Source organism: Nicotiana tomentosiformis, chromosome 4 (assembly GCF_000390325.3).
Source record: "Nicotiana tomentosiformis chromosome 4, ASM39032v3, whole genome shotgun sequence".
Classification (NCBI taxonomy): Eukaryota; Viridiplantae; Streptophyta; class Magnoliopsida; order Solanales; family Solanaceae; genus Nicotiana; species Nicotiana tomentosiformis.
The window spans coordinates 66,630,964-66,652,240 of NC_090815.1; positions in this window are offsets into that span (position 1 = coordinate 66,630,964).

Genomic DNA, 21,277 nt, shown 5'->3' on the forward strand with positions numbered 1-21,277 from the left:
TAGTGGATTTGGTCTATGTTATGCACTGATATCGTTTTATCCTCTTTGGTTTCAACTGTTGAGAAAGATTTGGGAGCTTTAAGTTGAGAAACGTGGTTGGTATTTCCTTTATTTTATCCTTCTTACTTTTTCTCGCCTTTATTCATGTCTTCACTATTATTATTATTTTTACTACTTCTCTTGATTTTTAACTGTATAGGTTTATATTGTAAGTGTCTTGTCACAGCCTTATCATTACCTCGTCGAGGTTAGGCTCGGTACTAAATTAGTATATTTTGTCGGTTATATTCATACTATATTTCTGCTCTTCTTGTGTATATTAAGACGTTGCTCCTATTGGTGTATAGAGGGGTGACTAGCTTGGACGTGTGGGAGACTCGAGGAAGTGTTGTACACCCATTCGCAGATATTGGAGTCACTTTTATTATCATTTCTACTATTTACTTTTATCAGACACTATTTCACTTCATTTCTCACTTTGTATTTTGTACTCTTAGGAACTAATGTACTTAGTGACACCAATATTGGTAGGTTGTTATGTCAGTTGTATTTGTATTAGACTTATTATGTTGTTATAGGAACTTTGCCCATATATATGATAATATGTTTTTAACTGTTTAGTTTTCTTTTATTGCTTACTGTGAATGTGATGGCTTGCCTAGCAAGTAGGCTAGGCTCCATCACGATCCCTTTGTTAGGATTTGTCACGACCCAAAATCACATCTCAAGGCCATGATAGCGCCTAACCGTACTTGCTAAGCAAACACTCTTACAATCAACGAATATAATCCATTTCTATTGCTTAATTAATAGAGATATATAATAATTAAATATGGGAAATGGTTTCAATACATTAACAATATCCGGTATAACAAAAACACGACCTAAGCACGGCCAATACGGTTCCACCCCTATAACTAGATGGTACAAGTACACGAGCAATCCACAGAAATGAGATTAAGTTTGTATACATGTCAAGCTTTCTGAAATACAAATAGATAGGATAATGAAAGGAAGAAGGACTTGGGAACTGCGAAGTAGATCTATGAACTACAACTCACCCTAAGTCCCTGTGTAGTCTCGTAGCTCAATCAGGAAGCTCTGCTAGGACCCATCAATCGATCTGCAACTAAAAATTTGTAGAAGCATAGTATGAGTAAACCATAATCATACCCAGTAAGTATCAAGTCTAACCTCGAAAAAGTAATGACGAGGCTAGATGCTTTCGAATAATTATCGCACAAGTATAATAACATAATCAAGAACTGCGACAATATATAACATCATGATTAACAAGAATCACATATATCATAAGTTGAAGTACGAAGCATGTTCTTCCAATACATAAATAACCATAATGCTGCTCAAATGCGTTATTAAAAGATAGCATGCTCAGCATATCAGGATGTGAAGTAACAATTAGCTGTTAAACAAGTACCTCTAAATGACTCAATAATATGAATGCATGTTCAAACCGGTACAAGATCAAAGTACCTCGATAAACAATCCATGTATCAGCATAACTCGATACAAAATCTATGTATCAACCCAGCATAAAAGTCATTTACCGACAATGCTCACAGGGCCCAAAGTAACATAGGTTATCACCTGCGTTTGGAGGGACGAATCAAAATCCAAGCGCACCGAGCGGCATAATAGCATCCCTCATAAATCAATATCTGATCATCATGTCCAATGTGCCATAACTGTATATCATCCGCATGCTTACATTTCGTGCCAAAATCCTCAGTCCAAATCAAGTATCCTTATTTAAATGCAAGCATATGGTGACGAATTTCAGATAAAAGGTACATAAATACTTAGTAAAAATCCTATGGATATGTGCTCATTAAATCTCTCAGTGACTACCGATAGTTAAGCAATTGAACATATCAAGAATAAGTTCTCATGTCATCAAAATTTATCATAAGCCATGGCATGACTTCTAACATGAATAAGAGAGCAAACGTAGTCACATAAGTCAAATAAATCAAAAATGAAATGAGCACATAGTCAAAACAAGGCATACAATATTCTAACATAAACACATAGCAAACAAGTTAAATCCTAGGGGTTTCCCGCTTAACAAAATTAGCCAAGACATTTAACTCCACTCGGTAGACTTAAAATTACCAAAAATGCCAAATCGTAAAAAATCCAACTCTAAACGGCTATGATCTAGTCAAATACAACCCAATAACGTCAAACGAAGCCATAGAAATTGAATCCAACAATAAATATTAGATCATTAATCAAATATTAAAAGTCAACTAAAACTTTAATAGGGCCTCGCCTTTCGGAATCCGACAAAACTCACAAATCCCGAACACTCATTCCAATACGAGTCCAAATATACAAAAAATTGATCAAACTCGACTCTAAATAAGGGTTCAAATCTCAATTATATTTTTTCCAAAAGTTTTTCCAACCAGGTCACGATTCTCATGGTGCACGCCCGCACGCCCGTCACCTCAATACCAACCACATAACACATAAATTCGGGGTTTCGAACCCTCAGAGCCAAGTTTGAAAGTGTTACTTACCTCAATCCGGGCCAAACTCTACTCCATAATGCTTTTGCCTCTCAAATCAGTCTCCAAACGTCTCGAATCTAGCCACAAGTAGTACAATACAATCAATATAGACTAAAGGGATCAATTCCACAAGAAAAGTACTAAATTATAGCCAAAATCAAAAATCGGCTCAAACCTGGGCCCCGGGCCCACGTCTTGAAATCCGAAAAAGTTACAAAACCCGAAAGCCAGATATACCAAATTTATCAAAATATGACCTCAAATGGCCATTCAAAACCCAAAAATAAACTCTCCAAATCCCTAGCCTCAAACCCCAAAATTTAACTTTAAAAACTCACCAACTAGGTGTAAAATCAGTGGGGAAATGTAATCATTGAAGAAATATGGACACAAGGATCTTACCTCAAGAATTTCCCTTGAAAAGCCCTCTTAACATTTCTAAAATCCGAGCTCAAAATGTTGAAATGAGACTAAAATCGCGAACCCTTGTTTTTAAACATTCTGCACAAGCTTTTCGCACCTGCGACAACTTAGCCGCTTCTGCGGTCCATCATCCGCTTCTACGAAAACTCACTTAAGGAGACCAACGGCTTCTTCAATCCAAATCCCGCTTCTTCGAAAACTCACTTAAGGCGACCAACCGCTTCTGTAGTCCAAATCCCTCTTCTGCGGGTGCACTTCTACGCAGGCCTTCCCCTTCTGCGGACTAGTGGCTCTCAGCTTACTCTAAATTCTCTTCGGACCCGAACCAACTAACCCAATAAGTCATAAAGCAAAAGTGAAGTACAAAAATGTGCAGAAAAGAGGGAACGGGGCTATAACCTTGGAAATGACCGGCCGGGTCGTTACATCCTCCCCCTCTTAAACAAACGTTCGTCCTCGAACTGGTCTAGAAACATACCTAGAGTCTCAAATAGGTATGGATATCTGCTCCGCATCTCCCGCTCAGTCTCCCAAGTAGCCTCCTCAACCGGCTGACATCTCCACTGCACCTTTACTGAAGTTATATCCTTTGACCTCAACTTCCGAACTTGTTAGACCAGAATAGCCACCGGCTCCACATCATAACTCAAATCACAATCCAATTGAACCGTGCTCAAATCAAAAAGATGAGATGGATCATCGATGTACTTTCGGGGCATAGAAACATTAAATAATGGATGCACACTCGATAAGCTAGATGGAAAGGCAAGCTTGTAAGCCACCTCCCCAATCCTCTAAAGTACCTCAAAAGGCCCAATGAACCGAGGGTTAAACTTGCCCTTCTTCCCGAACCTCATAACACCATTCATGGGTGAAACCTTCAGCAGAACCTTCTCCCCAACCATGTAAGATACATCACTGACCTTCCTGTCGGCATAACTCTTCTGCCTAGACTACGCCGTGCGAAGCCACTCCCTAATGAATTTAACCTTGTCCAATGCATCCTCAACTAAGTCTGTACACAATAGCCTAGCCTCACCGGGCTCAAATCAACCCACCGGAGATCTACACGGCCTCCCATACAAAGCCTCATACGGGGCAATCTGGATGCTCAACTGATAGCTGTTGTTGTAAGCAAACTCCGTGAGTGGCAGAAACTGGTCCCAAGAGCCCCCAAAATCAATGACACACGCACGTAGCATATCCTCCAATATCTGAATAGTGCGCTCGGATTGCCCGTCCATCTGAGGGTAAAATGTTGTACTCAACTCCACCTGAGTTCCCAACTCTCGCTGCATGGCTCTCCAAAACTGCGTGCCTCTATCAGAAAAAGATGGAAACTGGCACACCGTGAAGGCGAACAATCTCTCTGATGTAAATATCAGCCACCCTCTCCGAAGAATACGTGGTACCAACTGGAATGAGGTGCGCGGACTTGGTCAGCCGATCTACAATCACCCAAATAGCATCGAACTTCCTCGAAGTCGGTGGGAGCCCAACTACGAAATCCATGGTGATCTGCTCTCACTTCCACTCTGGAATCTCTAACCTCTGAAGCAAGCCACCCGGTCTTTGATGCTTATACTTTACCTGCTGACAATTAAGGCACCGAGCTACAAATCCCACTATGTCCTTCCTCCTCCTCCTCCATCAATAGTGCTGCCTCAAGTCTTGGTATATCGTCGCGGCACCCGGATGAATGAAATACCGCGAACTGTGGGCCTCCTCAAGAATTAACTCACGTAGCCCATCCACATTGGGCATACAAATCCGACCCTGCATCCTCATTACTCCATCATCCCCAATAGTCATATCTCTGGCTTCACCGTACTGAAGCCTGCCCTTGAGGACAAGCAAATAAGGATCATCATACTGGCGCTCTATGATGCGATCGACTAAGAAAGACCGAGAAACCACATAAGCTAGAACCGGACTGGGCTCTGAAATATCTAATCTCACAAACCGGTTGGCCAAAGCCTGAACATTAATTGCAAGAGGTCTCTCTCCAATGGGAAGAAAAGCAAGACTACCCATACTCACTGTCTTCCTACTCAAGGCATCGACCACCACATTGGCCTTCCCTGGATGATACAAAATAGTTATGTCACAGTCCTTTAGTATCTCCAACCATCTCAGCTGCCTAAAATATAGATCCTTTTGTTTGAACAAGTGTTGGCGACTCTGATGATCCGTAAACACCTCACAAGACATAACGTAGAGATAATGCCTCAAAATCTTCAATGCATGAATGATGGCAGCTAGATCCAAATCATGAACATAGTAGTTCTTCTCTTGAGGCTTTAACTGACGCAAAGCATAAGCAATCACTCTAACCTCCTGCATCAAAACACACACAATGTCGATCCGAGAAGCATCATAATACACTGTATAAGAGCCTAAAGCTGACGGCAAAACTAGAACTGGAGTTGTGGTCAAGGCAGTCTTGAGCTTCTGAAAACTCTCCTCAAACTCATCCGACCACTGGAAAGGAGCACCCTTTTGGGTCAATTTGGTCAAGGGTGATGAAATAGACGAGAAACCCTCCACAAAGCGAAGATAATAACCGGCCAAGCCCAAAAAGCTTCGAATCTCCATAGCTGAGGATGGCTTAGGCCAACTCTGAATCGCCTCTATTTTCTTCAGATCCACCTGAATACCCTTATTGGACACCACATGCCCCAAGAACGTCACTGAGCTGAGCCAAAACTCGCAAGTACACCAGGATATCGTCAATGAACACAATAACAAATGAGTCGAGATAAGGCCGAAATACAATATTCATCATATGCATGAACACCGCTGGGGCGTTGGTCAGCCCAAAAGACATCATATGGAACTCATAATGACCTTGACGGGTCTTGAAAGTTGTCTTAAGAATATTTGTGTCCCTAATCTTCAATTGGTGATACCACGACCTCAAATCAATCTTGGAGAACACCCTCGCTCCCTGAAGCTGGTCAAATAGGTCATCAATGTGCAGCAAAGGATACTTGTTCTTGATCGTGACCTTTTTCAACTACCTATAATCAATGCACATTCTTATTGTACAAACCTTCTTCTTCACAAACAGAATAGGTGCACCCCAAAGTGACACACTAGTCCTAATAGAACCTTTCTCCAGGAGTTCCTGAAGTGGCTCCTTCAAATCCTTCAATTCAGCCGGTGCCATACGGTATGGAGGATTAGAAATGGACTGTCTACCCGGCACCAAGTCAACACCAAAATCAATTTCTCTGTCGGGTGGCATGCCCGGCAGGTCTGCAGGAAACACATATGGAAAATATCGCATCACCGGAATAGAATCAATAGTAGGGTCTCAGCACTAACAACCCTTACAAAGGCCAAATAAGATAAACAACCCTTCCCAACCATCCACTGGGCCTTCAAGTATGAAATCACTCTACTAGGAATATAGTCTAAAGAACATGGCCACTGGATCCATGGCAACCCCCGCATTGCCAACGTCATAGCCTTAATGTGACAGTACAAAATATCATGACATGGAGACTACCAATCCATACCCAATATCACATCGAAATCAACCATACTAAGAAGCAAGAGATCAACTCTAGTCTCCAATCCCCCAACAGTCACTACACATGACCAATACACACGGTCCATAATAATAGTATCGCCCACTGCCGTAGATACATGAACATATGAAACTAAAGACTCATGGGGCATATCCAGATAACGAGCAAAATATGATGATACATATGAATAGGTGGAACCAGGGTCAAATAATAGAGAATCATCTGGGTGACATACTGAGACAATAGTTGTGATCACTGTGTCTAAAGCAATAGCATCTGGTCTGGCAGGGAGTGTATAGAAACGGGCATGACCACCACCTGATCGGCCTCCCCCTCTAGGGCAACCCCTAGTTGACTGAGCTCTACCCCGAGCTGGCTGAGCGGGTGGTGTAGTAACTGGTGCTAAAGTCGAAGACTGACTCCTCTGCTGAGATGAACCTCCTAAAAGGTGGGACAATGCCTTTTGATATGACCCAAATCTCCACACTCAAAGCAACCTCTCCCTGAACATGGTGGTAGGGACTTAAGGGAGCCTCGAGCACTAGGATAACTGCTAGAAGGACCCGACATAGATGAACCCTGAGCTGATGGTGCATGAGACGAACTCAAAGCTGGAAGGGCACTAAGAGATGAGTGACCCTTCTGAGAACTATGAGAACTATGGCCAGATGATGCACCACGGTGAACTGGACGAGTCGTCTGAGCATGCCTATAGGGACGACCCTTGTCGTGGTAGAACTGACCTCCAGAAGGAATACCAACAAAACTAGATGATCCATGAGACCTCTTGGCCTCCCTCTCAACCCGCTCCTCGCTGCAGACCAACTCTATTGGCTGAGCAATGTAAACAACCTCATCAAAAGTAGCACCAGACACTCTCTCTCTCTAGTCATAAGCACCCGCAGCTAAAATGTGAGACCATCAATGAACCTCCTGATCCTTTCCCTATCAGTGGGAACCAACCAAACCTCATGACGGGCTATCTCAGAAAATCTCATCTCGTACTGCGTCACAGTCATATCCTCGTGATGCAACTGCTCAAACTATCTGCGCAGCTCCTCTCTGCGAGACTGTGGCACATACTTCTCCAAGAAGATAACAAACAATTCCTGCCATATAAGTGGCGCTGCACCGACCGGCCTACGCCTCCCGTAAGCCTCCTACTAGGTGAAGGTAGCTCCAGTAAGCTGAAAAGTAGTGAACGAGATACCACTAGTCTTCAGAATTCCTATTGTACAGAGGATCCTCTGACATCTATCCAAGAAACCCTGGGCAACCTCCGACTCTACCCCGCTGAAGGATGGAGGGTGAAGCCTACCAAACCTCTCTAATCTGGGCTACTCACCATCAGTCATAACATGAACCACATGGGCCTGAGCAGCTACCACTAGCTGGGCTGGTAGTTCTCCCGGTGCCTGGAGTCCCTGCATCACCTGCTCGGGTGTACAGGCGGCGGGAGTCTGAGTACCTCCTTCGGCCTGAGAACTGGCATGTGCGACCTGAGCCAAAACCACCTGAGCAAGGCCGGTACACAGTGTCAGAATCTGAGCTAAGGCCTCCTGAAGGCCTGGAATCACAATGGGCACAGGTGGTGCCTGAGCTGGTCCCATCGGGTCATTCACATCTGGATCCTGCTCTTGAACTAGGGCAACTGGAGTATCTGCAGGTGCTGCCCTAACTGATGTGCGAGTTGCACCTCTGTCCTTACTAGGACCACTACCGCAACCTCGGCCTCTCGCGGCCCTGACTGGTAGTACTGGTGGCTTTCCACCCTGCCTAGTAGTACGTGTCCTCACCATCACCTACTTTACCTATATTAACAATTCGAATAATGACTTTAGGGAGGAAACCTTTAGAAAACCCCGTTTAATTTCTTCAAACTCCCAAATCTCTATGTCGAACATTCGAATAGGACTTTGGCGACCCCGAATGATTATTCTATGATGTGCTAGAATGAATATGACCAGAGAGCTTCCTACACAATATGTTTAATCATGGAATGATGCTTCTTCATTTACATGCTTGAACTTACAACCCCGATAAGTTTAATTTAATTAGGGACGGCGGGGTTCTAGATTGAAATGGAATTGTTCAAGAATCTATCAATGTGCTGAGAAGGGGCATTTCAGCAGGTTGTATCCTAAGAGATATGAAGGTTACTACCAATAGCGCTGACATGGTTAATCATTGTGATTACATCATTGATTTGACTAACGATACCTACAGTTAACTAGTACACATTGATAATGTGGGAACCATGTACGTTATCCTAAGATGTAAAGGGAGTGAGTCATTTTAGACATGTGATATGTGGGAGGCATGATCGGGAGGATAAAGATGTTAGCATTAGTTATTCTTGGAATACGATGAGTTACGACACAAGTTGCCTTCTTGAGTATAGGGAAAATCAGTTTAACTCAAAATAAGAAGCGTTTTGCAACATGAATGTGATAGAGGTTTCAAAATTCATGCAGTTGTGTTACGCTCTTAACATTATTTGACACAAGGAAACTATGCCCAAAGCCTACCAGGTTGAAAAAGAGGTTGAGCACTTGTGAGATTATTATTCTGGCAGCTTAACCCTTCCCAATAGTTGATCCTACATGAGAGAACTAGAGATACGATAGACTTGTGTTTCAAATCAATATGCTCATGGTAAGTGCCAAAATCTGAAACATCCTCCTGAAGTAAGGAGGGAAAAGTCGTGGCAAAGCTACTTAACTTCAACCATACACGAGTGGAACAATGTATCTAGGACATCTTAACATTGGGATTTAATCATGCATTGGTTAGAGAGGTTCTAGTGGTTAATATGATGCTCCGGGGAGAGAGACAAATAGAACTCCTATCCATCCAGGGATGTGGAATGTTAAGGATAGTAAACTCTTTGCACATGACAATGGCATAGTAAATGATTCTAGAAGCCGAGTGTTAAAGATAATGGAACCCAGGGAGACACTATAAAATAATTGTGGAAGGTTTGCAAATGTTCATAATGATTTAGCCATGGATTTTATGACTTGAAAAGTACCCATATGCTACCAGAGGATGGGAAAAACAGAAGAAGCACACATGATGCTATGATAACCCCAAAGGCGTATTCAGTCTTGACGGAGAGCATATTAAGGACCCATATAAGAAAGGAAGTGTTACAACAACATATAGAAGGACACTATTTCTCACGGTTATCCAACAAGTGTCGGGAAACTAGCACAATGAATTCACTAACCATGGAACACAGCCAGGACATGTTGCAAAGGTGTAAAGAGAAAATGAACACTTTTTATGAGCTGGACATGTTTTTGCTATAATAACTCTCAAGTTGCAATATCATGCCATGTCATGGGTAGCTACAATACTAGGAACGAGGTGAGTTACTTACTGTGGAATGATATAAGTGAACATGAAAGTTATATTGAGATAGGAAAATAAAACATCTTCATATGACCAATTTGTGAAAATCCCAAATTTCAGAGACTTTATGCGAACAAGTGACGATTTCATTTCACGTGAACACATATGATTAGTGGTGAGATATGCTCTTATTTTAGTTGCCAGTGGAAATAGTTCATGATAATGTTCACAAAGGGAGTAAAGTGACTATTCAAACTATAGGTGACACATACACAGGAGAGAGAGTGTGGCTCAAGAAAGATCTCAACACTAGGCTGTCTTACATTAGATTCGATACCATGTAGGTGAACATTATGATGGTGCATGCACAAGCACAAGTGAGCAGGTGTTATCTATTTGAATCAGAAAGTCCATAAGAAATTCATCAGGTATAGTACTTTGTTAAGAATTTGTGGAAGCAAGTGGGAAGTATTAACCTAGGGTTATGACTCATTTCAAAGAAATCATTATAGAAATCAATTCCTCAATAGGTTGTAAGTAAGAGAATTGTGATAAAGAGGTTTCAAGAATAATGTGTCTCGTTCAAAGAGTAGATATATGCAATATTTTGTGATTCAGTTTCTTGTTAAGACCATATTTTTGTAGGCTCTTCAATATGGATATACATATACAACAAGGAAAATTTATGCGGTGTTCGTAATAAGATAGAAAGGAGTAACTTACTTGGTGGTTGACATGGCAGTGCCTAAACCGATGCCCCTCGACTCCACATACAAACAATACATTGGTACCATAGTGACATAACCCCGAATGACATCTCCTACACTTCACGCAACGGGGATGAGGTCCACTAAACTGACTCGCCACACTGACCTGATATTTACCCTTTTTACATACATCATAAGCATATACATTATCCTTCTTCCAAGCCTTCATGGCGGGAGTAGCAATCTCCTATACTGGCTTGCTGTGTGGGCCTTTGGAATTTACCAAGCCTGCCACCCCTAACATACTCCTGAGTATACTCACGACATGACGCCAAATGTTCCTTCCCGCATATCGGGCAGACCGGGATGGGTGTACCCAACCTAGGGAAATTGTTCTTCTTGTGCCCCCTCTTTCCAAAACCATATCATATTTCAAGAGTCATCCAATATGTCACCAAGTGGCAGTTCTGACAAATCAGACATTCCGGCTTATTGGTACAAACAACCTTCTTTCGTTTCATAGGTTCTCTCACCACATGATCCGGTGGCGAAGTGACATTAATAGGAACAAGGAAACTTCCCATAGCAACTAGTTCTTCCAATCCCTCCACGGGTTGACCCATCTTCCCAACAAGCTCTTGTGTAATCTCCCCCAGATTCGATGGCGGGGTCACTCCCTCTTCGTTGCTTCGAACTCATGGATTACTCTTCTGGAAAATGAGACATGATGAGGAAATTAGCTTCCTAACTTGGGCTCTATCGCACGATCTTAGATTATCAAAGAAGGGTAACATTCCTAAATGTCCAAGTAGCCTCCTAATTATAGATGTGGTCGATAACACAACGATAAGAAGGACTCTAATAGACACGGCTCCGAGACATCCTAGGACACTTTAAAACCTTAGGCTTTGATACCAAGCTTGTCACGCCCCGACGTCGAGGAGCACAGTCGGTGCTCAATCGAGATACCACGAACAAGCAAGCCTACTTGATGCCTTCTACCCAACCTTACCCATTAACAATATAAGAACCAATAACAAGAGATAAGAATGAGAAGAGTAAAATGTTCCACATTCTGTTTCCATTACTCAAAGGATATTCATTTATGATTTCTAAGAGGAATGTATTATTTTCCAAATACCAATACTTCTAGTTCATTACCCAACATCGAACACCACCCACAACATGTATACGGAGTGTCTATGTACAACAAAAGAGTAGTATGGAAGTGTCGACGACAAGGCCCCGATTATACCTCAAAACAAAAAGTACAACGTCAAGTAACATAAGGCTCGGAACAGAGTAGGGCTCACCAAAACATGCTGAATAGAGAGTAACTGCTAACAAGGATCAAAGCTGCCCGCTGATGAACCACATGCATCCATTGAAGATGCAGCGCCCCCGACAAAAGGGACGTTAGTACATGTGGAATAGTACTAGTATGTAAAGCTAAATGTCCTCTTTTGAAATAGAACGCCAATCTAAGAAGGGGAAAACCATGGAAGAAACGAGTAACAATCGATGATATCCAAATGCCAAATTAAAACATAACGATTGTTAAAATACAAAAATAATATTATTTTTGTTTGGGAGATCATTAGCACCGATATACCACCGTGTTTTTAGCACAGAGTCCGATTATCTCGATCGGCTAGGCTAGCTCTCCACGATCAATGTAGATTGACATGGTGATGCGAAAAAAGGTGTTACCAAGAGTAAAGAACCACCATGCGCGCGACATGGCATCCGATCTCCACCCAATCGACTAGGCCGCCTTCCCACATGTGTCGTGTGGATCGACTTCATCACTTCCACTTCATAGCTATCATCAATCGCATCCCAATTAAGGGAAATAATCTCATCACATCAATATTTCAATCTCATCCCAAATAAGGGAAATATTCACAATCCACTCATACACCGGCACGTGTAGTTTCGGATGTGGGCTGTTTCGACGCACCCTTCCTCGGTTCGCTAATGATACTCACAAAACTATTCTTTTTCTTTTGCACACAAGGGAAACAGAACTATAACACATTAACCTCATAACCGTTCACACCATATATAGCTTCATTAGAACTTTCAACCATTCACAACATTATTATTTCCTTGGCTCTCTTGGCTATACGTATGATTATTCATCCATGGCACGTTGGCCGTATTTTATATTCCACACATTCATTTCTTTACTTTCGTGGGTCCCCATCATGATTATCAATATATAGAATATTCTGAAAATCATAACTCTATGTTCATTAGTAATGAATGCTTTGAACCCAATGGATTTCTTTCCACAAAAATGGAGCAAGATGATTAGCAATCGAAGCACAAGTTAAAATCATAAACGAGTGACACACCATTTATTCTTGACATACTCTTCCCCAAAAGGGCAATACACAATTTGAACTCATAAATATGTAAGAACTGAAAACACATTTGAAATCATCACAAAGCATAGCATGGTGATTTGCAACTAAAATGGTAGTTCAAATCATAGGCATTAGTTTAGAACAACCACATTTGAACATGACTTGAGTACATATGCCTTTACGAAAATCTATTTCTAGAGTCAATTCGGAACAGTTGAATCAAGGCTCATTTCATAATCTTTCACACATCATTTCATTTTATTGGCACTAATGGCCACACTTTATATTTACAACTCAATTAATTCACTTTCATGCATCTTTATAGATTATAAACAATGATAGCATTTGAAATCAAGGCCTTAAGGATATACATGAGCAATAAGAGTCTTAGGCGCATTGAGTTTTCTTCCCAAATTAGGCATAATAGACTTTGATTGGAAATAGGAGTTGAAGTCATAACACGTTCTAGAAGAGATCATAATAAGGTGGGAGCAATTGGTACATGTTTTGAGTATATGCATGTTTCAACACAATGCTTACTTGGGATAATCAAATTTATTAGGAACAACTCGGGACATGGGATTTAGGAACATGGGCCAACCATACTTGAAACATATAGGAAAATCATGGAATTTGATTCTAAGAGAGACGTTTAGCCAACATACCTTTCTTGAGCTTTCCTTGGGTTACTACATCGCCCCAACACTTCTAGAAATCTATAGAAACATAACCAAATTTTACCATAGTTAGGAAGGTGTTCTTAGATTTAGCCCACATTGACATTTCATCAAATATCTAATATGCGAAATCGATTACAAGGTCCCATAATAGAAATTCCTCTACCCTCACCATGAATTTTCAAGCAGCCAACCAATATACAATATCTCTACAACACCCATCAAACATCATTAGTCACATGCATGCCCAACCATTTGCTTTAAACCCACCAAAATCTCATTTCCTAGTCTTCACATACTCCCAAATTCGAGATTGATGGCTTATGGACTCCAGTCACCATCTCACAATCCCTACCATGATAACATCCTACTTAAACCCATTATTATACTTTGCATAAAATATAGGTATGAAGTCTTACCTTGTAAGTAGAAGGTCTTGTGAGTTTCTCTCTTGAATTCCCAAGGTTTGTGCAAGAATTGGAGAGTATAATTTGATAGAGTTTCTCCCTATCTCTCTCTCTAAATTTATGCCCTCACTCTAAATCATCAAGTTATACCTTGTAAAATGACCCCCTAAGGCCTTATATCCAAATAAGGTCGGATAAGAAAATTTTTAAAAATAACCCCCTGATGTAAATTATGTGGTACGATTCCGTGATATCAGAACAAATACGTGGTCTGCATAATGGCCATATAATGGTATGTCAATTACGCGATGCAATTTCACAATAGCAGAATGGTTATGCGGCCAACAGAATGGACACAAAATGGACATCAAATTCTTGGTTGGGTCTGGTCGATTCAGCAATGCAATTTTGCGGTAGCATAATGGTTATGCGGCCAGTAGAAAGGCCAAAAAATGGTTTTTAAATTATGGGTTGGGTCTGATCAATTCCAAGATGCATTTTTGCGGCAGCATAATGGTTATGCGTCCAGCATAATGGCCACAAAATGCTTTTCAAATTTGCGTTGCTTCTGATTAATTCCGTGGTGATTCCATGGTCAGCAGAACAGATCCGCAATAGCATAATGGACCACAGAATTGTCATTTTCTACAAATTCTTCTACCAACTCTACGATGCATTTCACAATCCAAAAATCCGATTTGTGGCACATTAGCTTACCACCACAAAAATTTAAATTCTTGGTGAACTTTTATGGGGACTTACAAGGGCGCTGCATTTCATGCCTGAAGGTGTAGGTAATCAACTTGATGAGCCCTTATAGTGGAAGGGGTTGATATTCAGCAGAGGATCAGTAAAACTCCATTTCATTCGGAGTGGAACCGAGTCTTGAGGTCATGTATTAGGGTTTTGCTAACTTATGGGTAGGTCGGGGCCCTATCCCGTCCATGTTTGATGTCAGACAGTCTTAGAAGCTTTGTAGACAAAGGTTCAGTATGTACAGTATGTCAGTGGCCTTGCCAGATCTTGTTTATGTTTTACTTTTGGGTTGTCGAATATTAACACTCATAGTGGCTTCCTCGGCCCGAACATGTATTTATATTTTAAGTATGATGGCTATCATATACGACGCTTGTCCAACTATGATATATTACGATTTGTGCCCTTGTTGGCCATGATAGCTTATAGTATGATAGAGTTCGGCCATGTAGGCCTATATACATTCTGGGTTATGTTTAGCATTCAAGAGTTGCAGAGTGGTTTGCTCGGGCCAGTATAGCACTGGTTGCCGGCCACACCTCACCTAGGTTGGGGTGTGACAAACTTGGTATCATAGCAGGACGTGTCTTAAGGAGTCTACCAAGTCGTATCTAGTAGAGTCTTGTTTATGGATGTGTTTTGCACCACATTTATAAACAGGAAGCTACATGGAAATTATGATTTGTTTTCCTTTTTTCTAATCCAAACCGTGATGTATAAAGTTGAGCCATAAGGAGTCAATGTCTAGCTGTTATTTGATAAATGTTGCATAGAGATGCCTGACACAAGAAGATCTACCGCTAGACAGAAGGTTAAGGCTATTGAGAGGGAAAGTAGTAGTAGAACTACCCCAGTTGATGTAGATCAGTCTGAGGTTCGGGTTGAGTCATCTTGACGAGTATCCCCTACTCCACTAGAACCAGAGGAGCTTCAAAGAGCTCCAACGTCTCCAGTACCCCCACCAGTCACTACTGATCAAGATCTCAGGAGCGTTGTGCATCTTTAAACACTAGTTAATAGCTACACAGTGACAAACTAGAGTGCCAGCTAGTGCAGGACCTTCTGGGGGCCTAGAAGTTTGAGGGTCCGCGAGTTTATTCCTTTGAGCCTTCCATATTTCACGGGGACTGATCAGTACGAGGATCCCCATGATTTTATTGACTAGCTTTATCTGATCTTTCAAGTTTTGCATACTTCCAAGATAGAGGCAGTGGAGTTAGCACCTTTCATGCTATGGGATATAGTTGTGTATTGGTATGATTCATGGCAATTATCTAGAGGGTAAAATGCGCGCCAGCAAAGTGGGGAGAATTCTCCACAGCCTTCCTGGACCATTATTTACCATTGGAGATTCGGGAGGCCAAGGTTGATAAGATTTTGGCCCTACAACAGAATGACATGAGTGTTTGCGAGTACAACCATAGGTTTGATTTGTTGGCCATGTATTCCCCATATTTGGTTGATATGAGCGGCCCAGGATACATCAGTATGTGTCGGGGCTGGCACTAGAGTTAGTTGAAGCTTGTACCATAGCCTAGTTGAATGACAATATGGGCATATCTCTAATTCAGGCTATCACCCATAATCTAGAGGATCATAAACAGTGACAGCATATAGAGCAAGCTCGAGATAGGTAGCAAGGTAAAAGAGACACGCAAGTTGACGAGTATGCAGGTGAAGCGAGTAGTAGTAGGTGTTATAGGAGACCCAATTTCTCAAAGTACTCAGTTGAAAATAGGTCAAGGATCAAGGTCACAAGAAGTGTAAGATCAAGAGTGTGTTGGACAAATAAATCCACTTCGATGTAAGAGTGCAGAAGGAGACCCGAGGGACTGTGCTTATGAGGTACAGATTCTTGTTTCAGATGTGGTACCCTAGGTCATATGGCACAGAATTGTCCGACATTAAGTCATGAGGGTAGTAGTCATTCAGGATAGCCAATAGGTCCAGTACCTATCACGCCCCGACCTTGGGGATCGCGACTGGCGCTCAACCGAGATATCACAGTCAAGCAAGCCTACTCGATACCTTCTACCCGACCTTACCCATAAATAAAGTGAAGACGAATATCATGAATTAGACAATAAGAGGATGACATATACGACATCAATATTTGTTTAACATTAGATACTTCATTACAAATTCCCAAAATACATTACACATGTGTAGTTTTATAAGTCGAAACATATGTTACAAGTACAAAATTTCAAGTTTGACTTACCCAAATCAAAATACAACCCATGCTATGTATACGGATACTCTAATCAATACCAAGAAATTATATAATGGTGCCAGCAACAAGGCCTCATCTATATCTCAAATCCTATACACAAAGAAAAAAAGACACAAGACCTCGATATGAAGTGGGGCTCACCAAGTCAGTTGAGAAAAGGGTGTACCGCTATCACTGATCGATGCCGCCTGCTGTAGAACCACCTGCATCCATTAAATATGCAGCACCCCCGGCAAAAGGGATGTTAGTGCATATGGAATAGTACTAGTATGTAAGAATAAACACCCTCTCAATGAATCGAGTAATGATACAAGGAGAAAGAAACATGGAATCAATGAGCCTCAGACAATATTAAAGCGTCAGGTTAAGAGAATGGTAAGTTCTCAAGTAAATATCAATATTTTTTAGTTGGGAGATTTTTAGTACCGATACACCACCGTTCTTTTAGCACGAAGTCCGATCTCGGCCCGATCGGCTAAGTCGTCTCACCCCAAGGCATCCAATCACAACACCACCATGTGTGTGGCATGGCATACGATCTCAACCCGATCAGCTAAGCTATCTCACCACAATCCCATGTGGGTCGACATCATCTTCCGCTAGCAATCATCTCATCCCAATTAAGGGAAATAATCTCTACACATCAGTACGGGGATTTACCCCTCAATCACTTCTACACTGGCACATGTAGTTTTGGGGTAAGATTATTTCAACCTACCCTTCCTCGCTGACTAAACGATACTTCCAAAACATCTATTATATAAAGGAGTTAAAGCTCATTTCATAATCTTTCCCACATCCTTTTATTTCATCGGCACTATTGGCTACAAGTGTAATTTTTTTATTCTTGGCACGATGGCCACATTTTATATCTCATACTCACTTCTTTCACTTTCAAGCGTCATCATAGGTTATCAACAATAAGAGAATTTGAAATCAAGACTTAAAGTATGTATACGAGCAGTAGGAATCTTAAGCACATTGAGTTTTTCTTCAAAAATTAGGCATAATAACTTGCAATTGAAACATGATTTTAAATCACAACATTTTGATACATTGGTCATACTTGAATACATTATCGAAGGAGAACATAGTATGATAGGGGCAAGTGGGAACACATCTTGAGTATATATATTTCAACACAAAGCTTATTTGGAATAATAGAATTTATTAGGAATGATTCGGAACATGAGAAATAAGAACTTGGGCCAATCATACTTGAAAGTTACGAGACCATCATGGAATTAGACTCTACAAGAGAAGTTTAGCCAACATACCTCGCTTGAGATTTCCTTAAATTACTACAACATTACGAAACTCCTAGTGACTTTAATCTAATTAGAGACATGACAAAATTGAACCATAAATAGGGAGAGGTTTATGGGTTTAGCCCATTTAGGCATCTTATCAAGCACTAGGTGTGCAATTTGATTAGAAGGTTCTTTTATAGGATATCCTTCACCCCACAACCAATCCAATACCAAGAGTTTATCCATAGTAGTTAAATGACCTCCACACCAACTTTATTGGTACATGCACGCACAAAGAATAACTCTCATCCCCAAAAATTACACTCCACATTACCCATCTTCTGCCCAAATTCGAAATTGAGGACTAGGGTATGGAACCTTACCTCTTAGAAAAATAGTTGCTAGCTTCCTTTGTTGAATTCCCAAGACTTGGCCAAAGAGTGGAGTGTTGAAGTGATTGAGCCACACCTTTTCTCTCTAGTTAGATCTCCCCCTCTCTAAATATGCCTGATTTTTGCCTTCTAAACGAGCCCCAATGGCTTTTAATCAAAATAAGGTCGGGTTATAAAATCACAAAATGGACCTCCCGAACTCAGTTATGCGGTTGCAAAGTGTGTCGCAGATCATGTATACGGTCCATAAAAAGGACAGAGGTATTGACCTCCAAAATTGGGTTGGTATGTGTAAGTTTGCGGCCATTCTGTGATCCGCAGAATAGTTATGCAGTCGCATAACGCGCCGCGGAATCTCCCTCCGGAATTTCACATGTTGAATCTGCGATGGAAGTGCTCGCGAAATGATTATGCGGTCTCATAATGGACCGCAAAAAGACCTCGAAAAAATGGCTTTGCTTCTGTTGTACTCTGCGGCAGATCTGCGGTCTACGGAGTAGTTTTGCGGTCGCATAGTGGACTGCAGAAATGCCATGTTCTGCAAACATTATTCTTCTAACTGCCCAATGCATTGCCCAACACAAAAAGTCTGTACCTTATCTATAACCTTCGAACACGTTAGCCTACCTCGGCACCACGAAACCACAGGTTTGAAATAGAATTTTATAGGGCCTTACAGTACCTTCGTTTCAGCGTGGAAGAGGTAGAATAGGAGCGTCAGGCTCGAGAGGATACCAAAATCAGATGTTTGCATTAGGAGATTAATGGGACCTCGAGCCCCGATCTGAGAGGAATTTAGGTATGTTACCGATATGTTAGTGAGCCTTTATATATCTAGTATGATGTTAGAAGATGTAGTGAACTCTATTAGTAATGTATATAGAATGTCGTATCCAAGATGCGTCATAGTGAAGTATCATTAAGAAATAGAAAGGCTAAATAAAATAATGAATCCAGTAATAGCTTAGATAACCTAGAACTCCCGAGATAAGATGTAAATCATACTAAGAACCAAGTGACACATACATGGTAAGATTACTAAGCAATGATCATGACAAGTAAAGTGATAACCTTTAGTACGTGATTATACGCTAGAAAGTTCGATAAGTAGGATGATGACTTTTAGCATAAGATCATGGTGAGGGCCAAGAGGGAAACCATTTTGCAAATAATAAGTGGGATAAGAACGTGTTAACTGGGCTTAAACCAAAGAGAATGAGCAGCGGGATTAAAGCTGTAACTATAAGTTAGTAATATTTGTAAATATAAGGCTTTGGATAAGGATGATAATCGCGAGGAAGGTAGACATATAGAGTCTAACATTCGAGGACGAATGTTTCTAAAGGGGAGAGGATGTTACACCACATGCCTTTGTACGTCATGTTCGTTAAATGTTAGTCTATGTAAGGATAAGAAAACTTTACTTTTGATTTTACAAGCACTTAAGCTCATGCCTAATACGTTACATTGTGCACCTTTATGTTGTTTGTGTTGTCAGTGAGGTAATGTTACACCCCGTATTTCCATATATCAAGTGCGTCGTAAGTTAATCGACGTAAGACGGGAGAATAAGGTTATCGTTGAGGGTACAAGTGTTTTATGATGTTTAAGCAAGTGATAAGTAAGTGTCGTAAAGATTGGAGGCTAAACGAAGTGAAGTAAACAAGTTCGTCAAAGTTGGATTAGAGAGATATTCATATTTTTGTGACAATATGCAGATAACCCCATTGGGACCCACATATGCGGTGGAATGTTCCACCTTCCTATAAAAGCAATGCAGCCCTTTACTCACCTCAATTTTCGCCCGAAACTTAACCCTAAGCTCCTAAAAAGCTCCCAAGACCTTCTCCTACCATTTCACGTAATGTTCTACAGGAAATCCAAGTAGGTTTTCCCTTGGAGATCATACAAGTGTAAGAGAAAACTTGTTCTTCCCTTGTTGTGGTGTGATTGAAGTTACTTCAAGTTGAAGCAAGATATGAGGGGGCTTATTTCGTGCATTCAAGGTAAGAATCACCCTCTCCTATATGTATAAGAGTTTAATGAAGTCTTTGAAGTGTTGTTTGATTAAGAACTCATGAGATAAAGGTCGTGTTGTGTTGTACTGGACTGTTTTGATGCCATGTTTGTGATGTGTTGTGGATGGAAATAGATGGAATAGCTTGGATATGATGTGAATAATGTTGTTCTTCTGTTTTTGCTGTTGTCAAGGGCTTGAGGAAAGTAGAAAGAAGTAGGGGAGATGCTGCTCCATTTTGTATAAGCAAGCTTGTTGCTCGTCGGCTATCAATATGTTCTTAATATTGATAAAAACTATGTTTTCATCTTGTAGACTAGAGTATTAGTGAGTCGCTTATGGTATCGTGAAGAACAACTACAGTTGAGGTATGTAAGGTCTTCCTTCCTTCTTTCGGCATGATTTCGTAAGTCACATCACCCTTATAAGAGATTCAATGGGACAAGTTCTTGCGTATGCTCTTTATCAACGGATTAAGGTTATCAATAAATTCATGATGTTAATATAGATAAGTTTTAAGCTAGTCGTAGTTGTCTTTCATGGATATTCCCTAGAAATGAGTAGAGCTCCGGGAAGCTTGTATTGAATATAAGACAAGAAGTGTAATCTCCTATTGATTGTTACG